General features: G+C 34.2%; 1 long non-coding RNA gene across 2 annotated transcripts; it reads right to left on the bottom strand.

The window, feature by feature from the left end:
- Positions 1 to 710: 710 nt before the first annotated feature.
- LOC149813220 (uncharacterized) lies at positions 711 to 9852 on the bottom strand. 2 transcript variants are annotated; one of them, XR_016428301.1, is made up of 2 exons: positions 9732 to 9852; positions 711 to 1200 (listed from the first exon to the last, which is right to left on the bottom strand). It is a non-coding gene; the product is annotated as an uncharacterized LOC149813220 (long non-coding RNA). The 2 variants fall into 2 exon arrangements; XR_016428302.1 differs by having other exon boundaries at positions 711 to 1159; positions 9732 to 9812.
- Positions 9853 to 17056: the final 7204 nt, after the last annotated feature.

Below are 17056 nucleotides of genomic sequence, written 5' to 3'. Positions count from 1 at the left end.
GGAAGCCACTGAGGAGTTTCAACTGCTTGGAAATAGGTCATACAACAGAGAGTCAATCTCTTCCAAGCTCCAGGAATTAAGGGTGTGAATGTGTCAGGTTTGTGTTGAATGGATTTGTATCGAATACCTGATCCAAACTCGGGATTTCAAATGTGGGCATAACACTACCGTCCTGAATATTATTAGGTCCACCCAAACTTCGAACAGCATAGTCGCATACAAATCCGCAAAGCTGTACAAGTATGCTATATCATACAAAATCCACTACTTATGAAGTCATAAACTGTTGATCATGAACTTTTATTTCTGAAAACAATTGTTTATCATTAACCAAAATTGAAAACCATGTTAAAATATATAGTTGAAAACTTGTGATCAATGTACAAGACTAAAAACCAAATTTATTACTTGTTAACTATATATTTTGTGCACATATATAGCTAACATTGTGCACCTTTAATCTTGCATAGCTGACCAAATCATAAAATGGATCAGATTGACCGATTTAGGTTCGATTCCAATTGATCCATACCCAGAAGTATCTCGTACCAATACATTTGTTGACTATATGATATGGGCATGGGTGATTGGTAGAAGTACCCATGTTATATAGACTAAAAGAGTAAGAGAACCTCATGCAGTAGCTGGTCTTGGCCATTGCAGGAGCATGAAAGTTTTATCTAAAACCTGCGAATTTGAGCAAGATCTACTTTTTGAGATAATCATATTAGGTGCATGCAATCTTTACATATACCACAGTTTACAATATTTTTATTCAGGAAGCAACAATTTAAGCGATCTAATAAGGTGCATTATGTTCATAGAAAATGATTCGAGATGATAATAAGTAGTTCTCCATCCATCTAGCTCCTGATCAAGCTGAACACTGTAGATCATGTTCCCATCCTTTCATTTGTTAGATTCACATGCTTCCTGCCAATACCTAATGAGTGGCAAGGATTGGTTTGCTAAGCGAATAAACAACTAAAAGATGAAGTGGGGTTTGATGGCACATACATGGTGCCTGAATCTGATTTTTTGGGGGCGTAGATGGCTTGCTTCAAGAGGGCTATGCATTCCTTTATGCATCTCATTTGGTAGAGATCCTCGGCTTTTATCATTTCACCTCCTGGTGTTGCCATATGCTCAAAAAACCAACCTATCACCATCCCCATTATCCAATAACTACCACCACTTTAACTGCACAAAAGGAATCTACTAATTAAGTGGTTTATTGGATTCTCTGGTGAGACCCATATGACCATACTTTGGATCCAATATTTAGATCCATACTTAGGATTCAATACCTAGATCCAACATCTCTCACTTGGCTATAGGGGCATACTAACATATTATAACACATTTGGTGCATCATTTGAAGCAAAACATGCATCAAGGGTTATATCAATATTTAAGCATGATGTTTTCCTTACATGCCATGGGTTATTTTGTCACATAGACGTGGTTTTTTTCAATATTATATGAATCATGATTCTTTCACGCATATAGTATGGGTTTAGCCATAATATCATGAGGTTTTATATACACTAGCTAAACTTTTCCTTCACGATATATCTCTATCATGAAGATATTCACAAACTAGGTTGATTTTTCATCATGATCCTTTCATGCACTCATTTCACATAACCATATGGGTTTCACGTCATGTTAAAATTTTTAATCATAACCATTAATGTGCGAAAACATGTGCAAAATATATTTTCATTTTAACTTTCATTGTATCCTTAGCTATGCAGTCTATAGCTTTGAAGCAAACAAATATATATCACAATGGTGAATTATTTTGCATGTATATCATAATGAGGGTCTTACTTTCTTAGATAGTCATGGGGTTCATATTACTCTTCCATGACCATGACATAGGATATCTTCTTGTCTTAATAAATTTGCACAAAATTTTCATGCACATTAGTGAAGTACTATGAATTTTTAGCATCCCATGAATTTATAAAAAACTGATTTTTCAAACATAGTTATACTCTTACTTTTCAAAAATTCACCATAGACAATATTCTTACTATCCATGTGCATCATCATTACATGCAATATGCTAAAACACTCATCAGGTTAATCACCACATGATCATTTTGGATCAGTTATAGCTATATCCAAATAGTCATAAATATTATTATAAAAATTAATATGATCATATTTCATATCATGCACAAAGCATCTAAAGAATGAAAAACAAAATATTCATTCATGCATTCAAACAATATTCATGCTAAATATCTACATACATATGTAAATTATAATTCAGCTCTCACTTTTCTACATATTTCAATGTTACATTTTTCTTACATCTTATGCAGTTAAAAAAAATTTCATCACATGGTTAGTAGATGTGGTCAACCTCCACTAACCATGATTATCTCTTCACATGGTAAGTAGATGTGACCAACTTTCACTAACCACATGAGTTTTAGGTAAGGCCATCATGACCACCAATCTTCTCAATATATATATTTTGGAAAGGAATGCATGGTCTTTTTATGATTATCCATGCGAAGACTATTTGATAGTTAGTTTAATACCAAAAGCTCATATTGCTCACCAATAGTAGGTTTTTTGTCATACTGCTAATTAATTCAACTCTAAGAGTTGATTCATTGTTAAATGGTTCATCAACCCATTGATGTAAGATATTCATGTCAACATTTATATTGATAGTAATTTTCAAGCATGTTCATGCTTAAAATCAACATTAGTGGACCCCTATCTGGATTCAAATTAAAAATTCAATTATATTGCATGCAATTTACTTTAGTAAGCTTTAAATATATCAAACCAAGTTTATTTGATCAATTCTTAAACTATGATAAATGCTCCCACTTTTTATGTGCATTAAGAAAAGTATAAGTATGTTCTTTATTAAATATGCAATCAAAGTTATTTACTCTTACTTTCTCAAAATGAATCACAACCTGGTCATATCATCTTTAGATCTACGTATCTATATCCAATTTGTGTGTTTTGTTATTCAAAACAATAAACAAAAGTAATGCATTAATAATTCAAAGCATGTCAAAAAATATTTAATCATATTTTTATCTAAATTATTCATTCAAGGAGCATATAATCATAATACTACTCACATTTCATGTATATAATAAGAAATTTGAAAATATTTCTTTCTAAACATGCATATTTTAAAGTCGTCCTCTAATTTTATAAAGTGATTCACTGCATCAACATATCGACCTTAGATTCTATATATTGAAGCATATAATTACAAGTTATACAATATTCAAAATATGCAAAAAATCATGCAATCATGTTTCTAAATAATTAGCTCATTTTGAAAGCATTCCAAGTGAAAAGAACGTTGCTTCCACTTTTATAATAGTTGATATAATTCAAGGGAGCATTTTAGAACTTTAATCATGTCATGCACTTTCAAGTATAAAACCAAAGCATTTTTTATTTTATTCTATTTTATTTTTTATAAATAATATGTCAAGTAAAATAACATTGGGAGCTCAACACACATTTGTGTCATTTAATTTTTAAAGCCTTGATGTTTAGTCCAATTTAAACTTATACGTTGTGGATCATTTCATGATATGCATATGGATGAGATAATCAAGATCCACGGAAGAAGAAAAATCAAGATAATCATGTTTGGTCTTAAACAACAAGAAAATAAATCATTCAAGTCCTAACATGATATAGCACTTAAATCAATCAAACATGTTTCATTTCAATGCATGTCTCATCAAGTTGTTGAAATAAGCTTGGATCATGTCTTTATTTTGAATACACTTCATCAACATCTACTTATTTAATCACCATATTGAAGAATAAGATAATTTCAAGAGCTATTTGTCATAAGACTATACATATAACATGTTTCTACATATATATTAGTGAGAGTATGAGTTCATGGCCATATTTATCAATTATCATGCTCTTGTGACTTTACAAATTTGTAATGGTAAAAGACATATATAATGAAACATAATCAACCTTGTGCAACACATGTATCATTAAACATTAATATAGCATGATAAGCATGTCTTATGACAATATTATGTGTATTATCGTACCCATTACAAGAACTTTCACATAGAAATCAAACAATGTATTACACATACATCAACATGTATGCAATTTGAATTAAATACCAAATTATGGTCATTATGCATCTAAGTTTAATCATAATGTATATTCAAATTCATTGTATCCAGGGTAGAAATTCAACCCTAACAAAAATTAAATTTACAATAAGCTATAATCAATCATTAACTTTATGGGCACATAATTGACATTCTCCCACTTGCCCATAAAGCTGTATAAACATACTCTCACTTTTGGGAAAAATTAATATTAAAAAAAATGTGCAATCATGCTTTTTATGGGCACTATACTAAAATCCTTTCACTTAAGGCAAGTTCCATTTTCCAGTTTAAATAAATCTAAAAAATATATGCATCATTCTCTTGCCCATTCTATGAACAAAAATAGATCCAACATCCAAGATTTATATAATGAAAATAATATCTATTTTTTAGTTCCAAAGAATATAAATCCATAATATTCATGTCATAATTCCATCTAATTTTGTCATGCAAATCTATTTGTTTTTGCAATTTTAGCATGATTTTATTGTCATTTTTAAGTATCAGCATCTTTTCTATAAAAACAAAAAATTACAGGCACTAAAAAGTAAACCAAAATGTTTAAACAATAATTATGCAAATATAACATGTTGTAACAATTAAATAATAAATATTATAATCATTTTTTACTCTATAGTCAAATATGAAATTCCAATCTCTTTTTTGGAATTTCCAAAACTATAACAACTTTCCTGCAAGTATAAGAACTCAAACAACTTTTTAGCAAAAATTAATAGTTTTGGTAGCCTCTGAAAAAAGATAATTTTGATATGCCATTTTCTGAAAATAATAAAAAAGCTAACAACATTTCTTTAAATATGGATTCTCAAACAGCCTATCTAAAAAAACATGTTATGTGTTGCATTGACATTTTAGCAAAAGTGCCACCTTTTTGAATTATATCAAAATAAAGTCTCTACTTTAATATGCATTTTTTCTTTAAACCCAATTTTTAAATCTACAAAGTAAAGCCATCTATATGGATATCCAGCATTTAACCCCGCTTCTACAAAAAATTAAATGAAACACAATAGCTTAGGTTTTCATTCGATAACAAGAAGGAAATAAGGGGCGACACAGCAGAGGATGCTGACGATAACGAGAGGGAAATGTTGTCTTTCACCATGCCCTCTGATGATGACTGAGCACACACAAAAAAGGAGAAGGGTCGTTGGAGACGTAACTCGACAGAACAACAACTTCCCTGGCTATGCCATCAATGTCCTCCACCTCCATTTCCTCCATCGTCTTGCAAGACGTGGACTTCCCCATTTATTGCAAGGCCTCTGCCGCCTCTAGTGTGGTATTTAGCAAGAGCTTTGTTATAAAAATGGTCGCCCAATGGGTCAGAGCATTCAATATGCTAAAAACTGAACGTGAAAAGGATGATGATGTCAAAGTACATATGCTCCTCCTGATATCTCTTCTCCGGCCAGCGGTAACGACTACTTGTAGTTATGGCAGGTGAATCTCATAAAAAATTGGGAAATAGGGTGGAGATTTTCAGCTTTTTGGTGCCTTTTCTGGTGAGGGACCAACTTCTCATCAACGACGTTGTAGAGGTCCTCGGCCACAAAGAGTTAGAGGTCACTGATCGCCTCTCACTCCTTAGCTCGATCTCTATCTTCTCTGAGTGGCGGCCAGACCTTGAGATTTATGCGAGAGAGATCCAAAAGGTCTTTGTAACGACCGTCAGTTGAAGCTGAGTGTAATGATCCAAACCGAGGCCTCTCGAACCCAGGTTCATGGACGTTGGTTTTTAGAGAAAAATTACCATAATAACCTCAAAATCATGCCAACATTTTTTTTTATAATAACTGAAGGTTCATACATCCATTAATAATAACTATTTTCATCTAAATAAAAGTGTCCAATTGCATAAGCAAAATAAACAGAGAAGTGAAAGTGAACAATACTTCGAATGTGATGAATTCTGGTAGCAGTGTAACGCCCCAAAATTTTAACCCAATTTTTTTGAGAATTTTGTTTTTTATATATATAACAGCGAAAACAAATAATACTATAAGGGTAAGCATTCCAGAACATTACAGTGGAAAGCAAGCCAAATCATTTATTTCATTTCATTATCAAATGAATAATAATATCAGAGTTTAATGACATGTTCTAATAATAAAAAAAGAAACCAAAATATCCCGAGAATAGTAAATCCAAAATCTCGATCGAAGCGTCATCCTGCAACCACTCACAGACTCTACTCTTCACCTAAAAAATAGTAATTTATAGGAATTAGACTACAACTGTCTAAGTAGGAATTACTGTGAATTTGGCAAATATACCAAGTAACAAGTATGCAAGGGATTTGTTTAATTACAAACAATAAGGCATGGCACTAAGCATGGGACTAAGAAATAATTAACATGAGACTAATTTACTGCATAGCACAAATTGTAAATCACAAAACATAACAGAAATTAACATCTAATCAAATAAGTAACGCTGGTTTCTTAATCACATGTTCAATTTTCTAATCACAAGTAAACAAGTTCAAGTATAAAGCTCCCAATGTTTTGTTCGATCTCACGATTATAAGTCTCTAACTAGCATATGTAAACAAAATCAGACTCAAATCAAACTCACAGATATAGAGAGTTTATTTCATGTTAATTTAAATAACCATATGCCAAAAGTGACCATTAACAAGTTAAAGTGCAAACCTGACGATCCCTTATTCAACTGATGGACCCAAGATGTTTTTATTTAATGTTTTTCTTGAATTATCCCTCGGGTACACATGAGCCAAGGCAACCATTTTAGAAGAGAACATTTGAGGATTTATTATGCATTGATGTTTTATTAATCCAAACATTCTAACTGAAATTGTAAATCCTAAGGGAGCGACCCGTAACCGAGAGAACCTCCCGAAAGCCCAAAACCAAAACAAAATGCATCTCTAACTTCTGCAGAAGAATAAATAGCTACCACCTAGGACACATTGGTAGTCTGGGTCTCCCAACTCCGAGAACTGGGGACCAACGAGTCATTTTTGCTCGAAACAAGAAACACGTCTTTAGAGTTTTGTACCACTTACCCTATTCAAAGTAAGCCCGAATCTGAGTGGTTTGATCTTTTCATTTATTTAAATTTCTCAAAGTACAGGAGCGTTTCCCCAAAATTTATTACCATAGTAGTAGATCCCCACCCTTTGTGGTCTTACAAGGGTATACAAGCTAATTTTTTGTCTATTTGATTGCACTGACCCACTCAGAGTGTTACGGTACCTTTAAACCAGTCAAGCACGGATGCTCAGATACCTTTAAACCAGTCAAGCATGGATGCCCTGGTACCTTTAAACCAGTCAGGCTCACAAAAATTAAATTTAAGTTTTTCACCAATTTAATTGACATTGAGTGCAAGCTCTTCAACCCAAGTACCCGCATGAGGTACCCACCCATATTGCCCATTAGGCAAGATTTCCCAAACTCACCCTTTGAGTGCTCTGGTGCCTTTAAACCAGTCGAGCACGGATGCCCTGGTACCTTTAAACCAGTCAGGCTCGATTACCAGATCATCATTTATCATCATCATTATATATATATATATTCAATAGCAAATTGCCACAACATACCATTAGGTTTTGACTTGTGACGTCCCAACACATGGTGACCTGCACTAACAACTCTTGCCAAATAAACAAAGACCTGTTTGTTTCCATTAGAGAGTATGCAGTGTAATCTCAAAGATTTGGTAATACAACTATATGCTTTTCTCGAAACACATTCACATTTGAACATTCCACAAGATATGCAGCATTGTTGGCATTTGATAATTTCAAAAAAATATATGGTTTATTAGGCATTTGCACTTCATAAAAATATGCAACTTAACATGCATTTTCCCAATAGAGAATAAGCAACTTAATAGGCATTTGAACATAAGAGAATATGCAGCTTAATAGGCATTTGATCATAAGAGAATATGCAACTTAATAGGCATTTGATCATAAGAGAATATGCAGCTTAATAGGCATGTAAGCAATCCGAGATAAGTAGCATAACAAATGAAAAAAACATCGTAGGCACAATCAATATTTCAGAACCAATTGTATATTAAGTCTAAGTAGAAAAATAAACCAATGATGTATTTCAAAGCAAGATGTATTTTCAATCATTAACAATCAAGAGGTACTAGTGAGATAGCATGTATTAATATAGTTACTAGCATTAGATCTCACAATTCTCATAAACGAGTATGTCTATTACTAATGGAACCAAGTTTCAGGTCAACTTCGCTGCAAATATGTGGTCAAAAGTATGAATCTGAATAATCGGTTGCATGAGTAAACCACAAATAGGACCCTTTTTTTTATATATACTCAGCATACAATATACCTTTAGTTTTATTTAGTGAGTTCAACACTTCCTACTTCAAGCATTAAGGCATCTCTAAACGTTCTGTACATGTTTTTATGCTATCACAAATCGACATGTGCTAACCCACAATTTGGATCACACGATAATCTGAGTATTAAAATTTAGAACATGCGATAATTTGGGTATGGGAATATACTCAGAACATGAAATAATATGAACATTAAAATGTTAGCACCTGTGGTAGTTTAAGCAAGGAAATTAATCAAAACACGTGATTACAATTTCAGAACATGTGGTATAGTTAGCATGGAAAATAATCAAAACATGCTAAAATCTGTATATTAAGATGATAGCACCTACGATAGTTTAAGGAAAATAAATCTCTTAGCATACGCTTAAGGAATCCGAGCCTTAATAAATTTAGTAGTTACTGATGATAAATAATTCCAACAATGTTTAACCCCATATCGTCAACCAGTGCTAAAGTGTGATTATGTATATAACAAAAATAAAACTTTAGAGGTACTAACACGCAAGATGCTATTCTAGTGGCTGGACCAACCAATTTTTTTTTTATCCTATACATCTAATCAGGAACTCTGTGTGAAACGGAACAACACAGAACCCTTTCAAAAACCATGGAATGAGATATTTTTTTTTATCATGTATTCGTAACATGGAAAATGGTATCTTATACAACTATTCAATGTTTTTTGCACAGATCAAAAACCTCAAATATAAGAATAGAACATGCAACTCACCCACCTACGGTAACGATCACTGTTTGATACCCATTAATAGTACTATTCATCACTAGATTCTTGGGAAAATTTTCCAAAAATTCACCCACCCATAATAAGTCTAAGTATGCTCCACACGAACCATTTTACAGACAAAACTATGTGTATAAAAACACACACCACTTAGGTTATACTGAGAAACGTAAAGAAAGAAAATACAACAGTAGGTAAAACTCCTTTATAAAAAGATTCAGAACACCAAATCTATTTTAACACAAAAAAAACCCTCTATGGGTGTCTATTCACCTACAGAAGAACAAATTCACATTTAAACAAAAATAAAACTTCAATACCGACTTTCCCAAAATTGATACGTGCTAAATCAGAAAAACAAAATTTATGTAGGCACGCTGATAGAACCAAGATTCTGCCCTTATAGGTTGAACCTTCTCTAATGAGCTGAGCAGTACCATATCTCAGGCTTGAGACAAGCACTCGACAAAACCATAGGAAAAACCTACCTCTGTTGAGCTTTTTTCCCTTTTTTTCCCCTTGCAGAGCTTTGCTGTAGTTGTGCACCCTTCATCCTTGGTCGTGTGACGATAAGAGAAAAGGAGGGAGATAGAGAAAGAGAAAAGGGCGAATAACGAAAGGGAGAATGGGGTTAAAAAGAAAGTGTGTGAGGGTTAGTTAGAGAGAGAATCGGGGAGGAGATCGTGGGGAGTGGGGCTCGGTTACCCCAATTTTCCAACAGCTGCGTGAAAACCCTCTCTCATTTAACTCAAAAGCAAACCCTTTTTTAGGGTTTGCATAATCCTTTCTTTTAACCTTAGTTTTTTTTATCGTGCTTTCATTTTAACGCACATGTATGTGCGACTTTGGATAGACTGCGACCCGCGACCCATTTAAACTTTAGGTCCAACTTAAAACCATCCAGATCTAAGGATCCGAATCTTTTGATTTGGACTACGTCCTAATGGATGCTATGGGTCCAGGACCCAATACATTTATGGATCCTATAAAGCAAATTTTGGATCCACACAAGGATCCAAAATATTATAAAATTTCTGATACGATTTTGAATATGGTTTCCAAGGTGCAATCTCCATTAAAATTTTAAAATATCCAGTATCCAAGATCCAATTAGAATTTTAATTGGATCCTTACCATATTTAAATCTCTGAAGTCCAGGATCCAAATAAAGTAGTGTGGATCCAAACGTTGCATAGGCTACTACAAATCCTAATAAAGTGTTATAGGTCAAAAATAGAAATTTTCTCATTAATATTTAATTTAAACTTTGCGGACCCACTGAATTCATCCTGAATCCAATATCCAATATAACCATGATATTGAGGATCCAATATCAGAGATCTGATCCATTTGCCTAAAATCCATTAATGGTTATCCAATTAAAAATGTTCATGATTCGATATCTAAGATCCGAACATGATATCGAAGGTTCGAACTAGATATTAGGGACCCAATCATTAAAGATCCAAATAGGATTCCTGAGATCCAAATTAAAATGATAGAATTATACTTATACTAGCTCAAGGACATAAATTTCAAGTTTATTTATTTGATAAAATCACAGGTATTACAGGCAGAGTCAAAGTCCTCGACTAGTTCTTACGGTTGGTAGCAGTTCCTGAACCTACAGTTGCAACCTAAAGAGGGGATGAGTTTACAACCCAGTAAGTTTTCATTTACAAATAGACATGACTGTTACAACTATAATGAACTTTAAGCTCCTAGTCTTAGTTTAATTTGCTAATTATGCACAAATATTGTTTATGAATTTTACCCTCTTTTACCGTATCTCTATCATCATACTCAAACCCATACTCTACTCTAATCGCCTATTCTGGAGTCTGAACATAGCCTCTTCGAGCATAACAATCCATGTAGACAACTCAAAGACTATAGTGATGTCTTCTTTTTAAATCGTTGTAATTTTGAAAATATTTTTATATGTAAAACATGTGAAAACCAGACATCAAATAATAAAAATTGGTTCTCACTAGTGGATGAGACCGGGTCGAACTCAAGGAACGGGAATATGTCGTATTCAAACACACAAATCTAAATTATTCTTTATTGCCAAATTTTTAAATGTAAAATGTACGAGAAAAGTAAAAACAACTAACTATTACAACAAATGAATACCCTTCGCAGAGGGCGTAAAATACAATATTTACAAACCCAAAATTAAATTCATAATTCTAAAAATAAAGCAAAAATCTTCTATTCTTGAGCTTCTGTGTCATGCAATCGCTTCTGCTCCACTCCTGTGCGATCCTGCACAAGTCAAATGAACACGAGCAGTACAAGAGAGAGAAGTAGAAACAGTGCTAAACGAAGAATACTAAAACAATGAAAAGTAAAATAAACGAAATCTAAATGACAATAACTAGATAAACCTAATGACAATTAACTAAGTAATTCTAAGACTAAAAGTAATATTAAAAACAACTAATTAATCCATTAAAACTAAGTAAATTTTATGATCTAATATTGAGTAGGCTAGTTTACTTTACTAATCAATCACTCTAACAATTCCTAGTTACTTAACTAATTTAAACAAGCTTATTCTACTAATTCTAAACAAATTAATACACTAACAACTCACTATTTATTTACTTAAGCAACTTTATTCAACTAAGTAATTAAAAGTACAAATTGCTTGTATTACTCAAATATGCTAACAACTAATAGCTAACAATTCAATTAACTAAAAACTAACAAATCAATGAACTAACAAAGCAATCCAGAGATTTGATTACTCCTTCCAAACAATACTGATTGAAATTCTAGACAGCCACCACTGGAAAATGAGCTAAAACAAACAACAATGTAAAAATAAACTCAGTAAACTATACTCCTGATCACTGGAAATCAGATAGATCTTCAAAAATTTGAAATCACATTGATCAGTCAAACTGATCCAGAGATCAGTATCTCGTCACTCTTGATCCAGCAATTAAAAATCAATAAAAATGGTTGGACAACATTTATCTTTGATTAACCCAGCCTTTTCCAGAAATCAAATAATCAACCAGAAATAGCCAAATTTCAGGTGGCACTTCGATTAGAGATCAGTAACATCTGATCCAAAAAAAATTCAGACATTCAATCGATAATTCAGATAGTCAATCGATGGATATTAGACACTCAATTAGCTTTCAAACCATCGCTCGCCGAAAAAATCATTAAACAACAATCCATCATCGGAAATGCAGTAAACATCAGGCCATCAGGCGGAAATCAATCCAGATTTCTGGTGATCTCTTTTTCTGATGTAAAAAAAACATGATGATCAGTTAAAAACACAACAATAAAAGGGATCCAGATATCCGATCGAGTGAAGTCAACACAGAAATTAATGCAATGAAACAAAAAAATACAATGAAAAACAGGGAAAAAAAACGCAGGATGGAATTAAAGAATCTGGAACTACATCACGCTATGAACATAAATTTTAGGAATGAGAAAGAAATAAAAACAAACAGAAACTCAAAGACAACACAAGAAATCAAACAAAGATAAACGGGAACTTCACATTAGATGATGCATTGAAACAACAAATAAAAATCAGAAAAAAAACATAAATCAGACGTTGTTTTTTTTTTGTGGATTATTTTCTCAACTAAACTAATCCTACAGCTACAGCAATAAAGAAAGCAGAAGAAGAAGACGATGAAGAAGCTTTACCTTGATTTGAGATGGATTAGAAGAGAAGAGGTGGCCTTCAGTGCATACGCCATTGTCGATTGAAGAAGCACCACCACCACCGGCTGGATATTGAACAGAGAAAGAGGGAGAAGGGGAAGGAAGGGCAAGGAAGGGGTCGATGATGGTGGAAAATTGGTGAGAAGAGAGGGAAGAGAGGGAAAGAGGGGAAAGGGGAAAGGCTTCAGCGTAAATGGGTGAAGACCCTGATTTTTTCATTTTTTTTGGTTTTTAAAAGAGATGCAAACCGTGTAAATCGGTTTGTTACTGTTTGTTTTTCAGTTTTTTTTTTTTTAGTTTTTAAAGAAAGCAAACCGGTATGAACCGGTTTGTTTTATTTTCAGTTTGTATTTTCAAAAAGCCCAAACCGTGTAAGCCGGTTTGTTTTATTTTTTCAAAAATCTAAAAACTATTTTAAAGAATTTTATTTGCTAAAAACCTCAAAACTAAACTAAATTGCCCTAATCTAATTCTACTTATTATTATTATTATTATTTATTTTATTTTTATTTTTATTATTAATGAAAACTAAAACTAAAACTACTATGTTAATATCAAACATTAAAATATGTACTAAAATATACAAATAAAGCTATTTTTCATACATTTTCTATTTTGAAATCATTTTAGCTCATTTAACGAAAACTAGCATAAAATTGGGTTTTAAATCATTTTTTTATGAAATCATGCATATTTTTAATGTTAATTAACTCTGAAATATATGCATGATCAAATACCCCCATGCTTATGTTTTGCTAGTCCTCGAGCAAACTAGAAAAATGCATGAAATGAAAACTATCACCTAACTCACTTTCGTAGGAATCACGGTTGCATTTAGCTTATACAACAAGCCCTTTCAACCCCTGGGTTACCCCAGTGGACGAGTAAGGTCTCGTGAGGGTTTGCAGTGATGCTACCTACAAACATCTCTGTCATGTATGCAAAATATTACACATCCTCATAAGCAGTAGATAATTAAAGACTTTATTTTCACAAATATTTCCTGTTATTTCAAAATCAAAACATAATTAGAGTCTTTTATATACCACCATAGAAAAAGAATTTCTTTCACTTTTCTAAATATCACAATTATTTATGTTTTATTCTTAGAAAATCCAATAAAATCAAGTTATTATTTACTTATCCTCATTCATATGTTTTCTGCACAGATTTTCTCAATCACACTTTTAAGCACTGAACTTTTCTTTCTTTTTAAGCTCTTTTCTCTCTCTCTTTTTTTTTTCCACACTTCTTCTTTTTGCGTATTCATTCTTTTCTTATAGCTTGTGTGTGGTCTGCTTTTATGCCTTGTGCAATGTCAATATCTTTTATACTTTTTCAATGCATACCAAAAGATATCAACTAAGACATAAAAGTGACTTCCTTCATTCACCTTTATAACGTGAGAGTCAAACATTTCAACTTGTGTCTGTTCTCAGCTACTTAGGATCACGAAGTTTTCCACTCTCCTTTTCGAAATGGAATCCAAAAGTTTCAACTTACATCTAAGTTCCATCTACTAAGGATTGTGAAATTATCCAAACAACCTAACACACGCTCTTTTTCACCTTTTGAGCTCATTTTTACGCTTTTGTTCATTTGCTTAGTTTTTCAAAAATACAATTGTGCATATTCATATTTGTGATTCAAAATAAACTCTAACCTGTATTTATCATCATTTCTTCGAAATCCACATAAACAACCATAATTTTTAGATCCATGTCAGAAAAATTTTTCTCGTGGGGCTTAAAAATCCTCTAAAAACATCAGATTTAAAATAACATTCATATAAGTTCAAACTCTTTCTTTAAAAACCTACTTTTCATGAGAGATGTGTAAACATGTGTAAGAACGTAAACAGAAATATCAAGGTTTGCAAACTACACCCTCCCCCATGCTTGAATGACACTATCCCAGTGGCACTCCCCCATGCTTATATGAAACTAAGTGAATGCACATGAGAGGAAATAAATGAGGGAAAAGAGTAGAATAACCTGACATGAATTAAAAATGCACGTTCTATGAATGTAATGAATGCAATGTATATATGACAAAACATAAAACTCATAGAAAGAGATAGAACACGAAAAATAAAACCAAATAAAATCTACAAATCCTAAAAACAAATACTATATAAAATATGGGTTGCCTCCCATAAAGCGCTAAGTTTCACGTCCCCAGCCAGACGAATCCCTGAAAAAACCTTCATCGTCCATGAGATCAATGGACATGAAGTCAGGCTCAATCAAGCTCTATGAAGAAAAGAGTGTCATCTATGACACTGCGCACTGTGTTCCCATCCCGTCTACCTCTAAATGGCTCGAAGTGCCCGATCCAACTCAAATCACCTATATGATTTTCAAGTAATCCTCGGTGATCTTCTTCGAGTGATTCATTATCCTCTTCCTGAGGTGGTGGATCACTCAACAACCAAGCATATTCTGCTTCTACGAGGTCTTGAATGACATCAACCTCGAAAGAAGCCTCCTCAACAACAGGCCCCATAGCAGCACGAAAAATGTTCAGCCGCAACTTCCTATTTCTGAATGACACATCCATCGCACCAGTGCGGCAATTAATGCACGCGTTGGCGGTAGCTAGGAAGGGGCGATCGATAATAATAGGGGTTTGTTGTGGGCTATCAACTCCCTCCATATCTAATATCACGAAGTCGACAGGGAAATAACAATCCTCCACCTTGACTAAAATATCTTCAAGTATCCCTCTTGGGACCTTAATCGATCTATCTACAAGCTAAAGAGTCGTAGGTGTAGGTTTCATCTCTTTTAATCCAAATTGGTCATAAAAGAAACCCGGCAAGATGTTAACACTTGACCCAAGGTCAAGCAATGCACGCCCAACAGTGATGTTTCCTATGACACATGAGATGATAGGAGTCCCTAGGTCCTTGAGCTTAGGTGGGGTTTGATGTTGCAATATTGCGCTCACCTGCCCAGTTAAATAAATCTTTTTCTGCACATGGGACCTCGACTTCCTTTTCTGCGTACAAAGCTCTATGAGGAACTTTGCATATGCAAGGACTTGCTGAATAGCATCTAGTAAGGGGAGGTTTATCTGAACGTGCTTCAATATCTCAAGCATCTCTTGCATGTTCACTCCGGACTTACCTAGTGCTCTCGGCCTCTCTAACGCCTCAGGAAAGGGGGCTTTGGGAATGTAGGATGGTGAATGCTCAGATGGATGAACCTTTTCGCTTTCCTGAGGTAAAACATTAGGGACAAACTGCTTCTCACTTATCTTCTCTCTTTCTTCTGCAACCTCCCTCACTTGGTACTGCTTCCCACTCCTAAGGGTTACTACTTGAGCGTGCTCTTGATGTGTATCTGTCAGATGCAAGCTACGTATGGGTTCCTTTCCCCTAGGGTTGACAGTAGGCTGGCTAGGCAGTGTCCCCTTACTTCGCCTGCTAAGCGCCTCGGCTAGCTGCCCCATTTGAGTCTCTAATTTTGCAATAGACTGGTTATGTGAGCTCAAATTCGCCTTAATATCAGAAAATGCTTGTAGCATTTTGTCCTCGAAGGACTGACTATGCGAAGGCTCATGAGACTGGGGATGAGTATAAACAGGTTGGGCTGGGGGATAATTGGATCTCTGAAATCCAGGCGCATAACCGCCTTGACTGGGTTGACTCTAGGAAGGGTTAGGGGGATGGATCTGTGAGTTGCGCCATGAGAAATTGGGATGGTTTCGCCAGCCCGGGTTATAAGTGTTTGAAAATGGATTGGGTGCGGGCCTAGCGAAGTTTTGAGCCATCTGAGCTTGCTCTTGGACAAACTCAGGGTACTGTGGGGCAACTGGGCATTGGAAAACATGGTGTGCAGGACTCGCACACAACACGCACACCTGCATGGCAGGAGAGGGACCCAACAACAACTGATCTAATTTCTGGGACAGTTGGTCTACCTTGTTGCTCAACTCAAGGTTTATCCCTAACTCGAAAATGCCTGCATTCTTAATACTATCCTGTGCAGGTGCAGCCCTATCGAACCATGAAGTTGTCGCATGGTGCATCGAATTTTCGCTCAATGTCTAAAAAAGCGACCATACTTCATCCTCACTTTTTAGCATAAAAGTGCCCCCACATGACGAATCC

This window comes from Nuphar pumila, chromosome 16 (genome assembly GCF_984573655.1).
Source record: "Nuphar pumila chromosome 16, dmNupPumi1.hap1.1, whole genome shotgun sequence".
Classification (NCBI taxonomy): domain Eukaryota; kingdom Viridiplantae; phylum Streptophyta; class Magnoliopsida; order Nymphaeales; family Nymphaeaceae; genus Nuphar; species Nuphar pumila.
The sequence above is the reverse complement of the archived record's forward strand: the minus strand, read 5'-3'. Positions and strand labels throughout refer to the sequence as shown.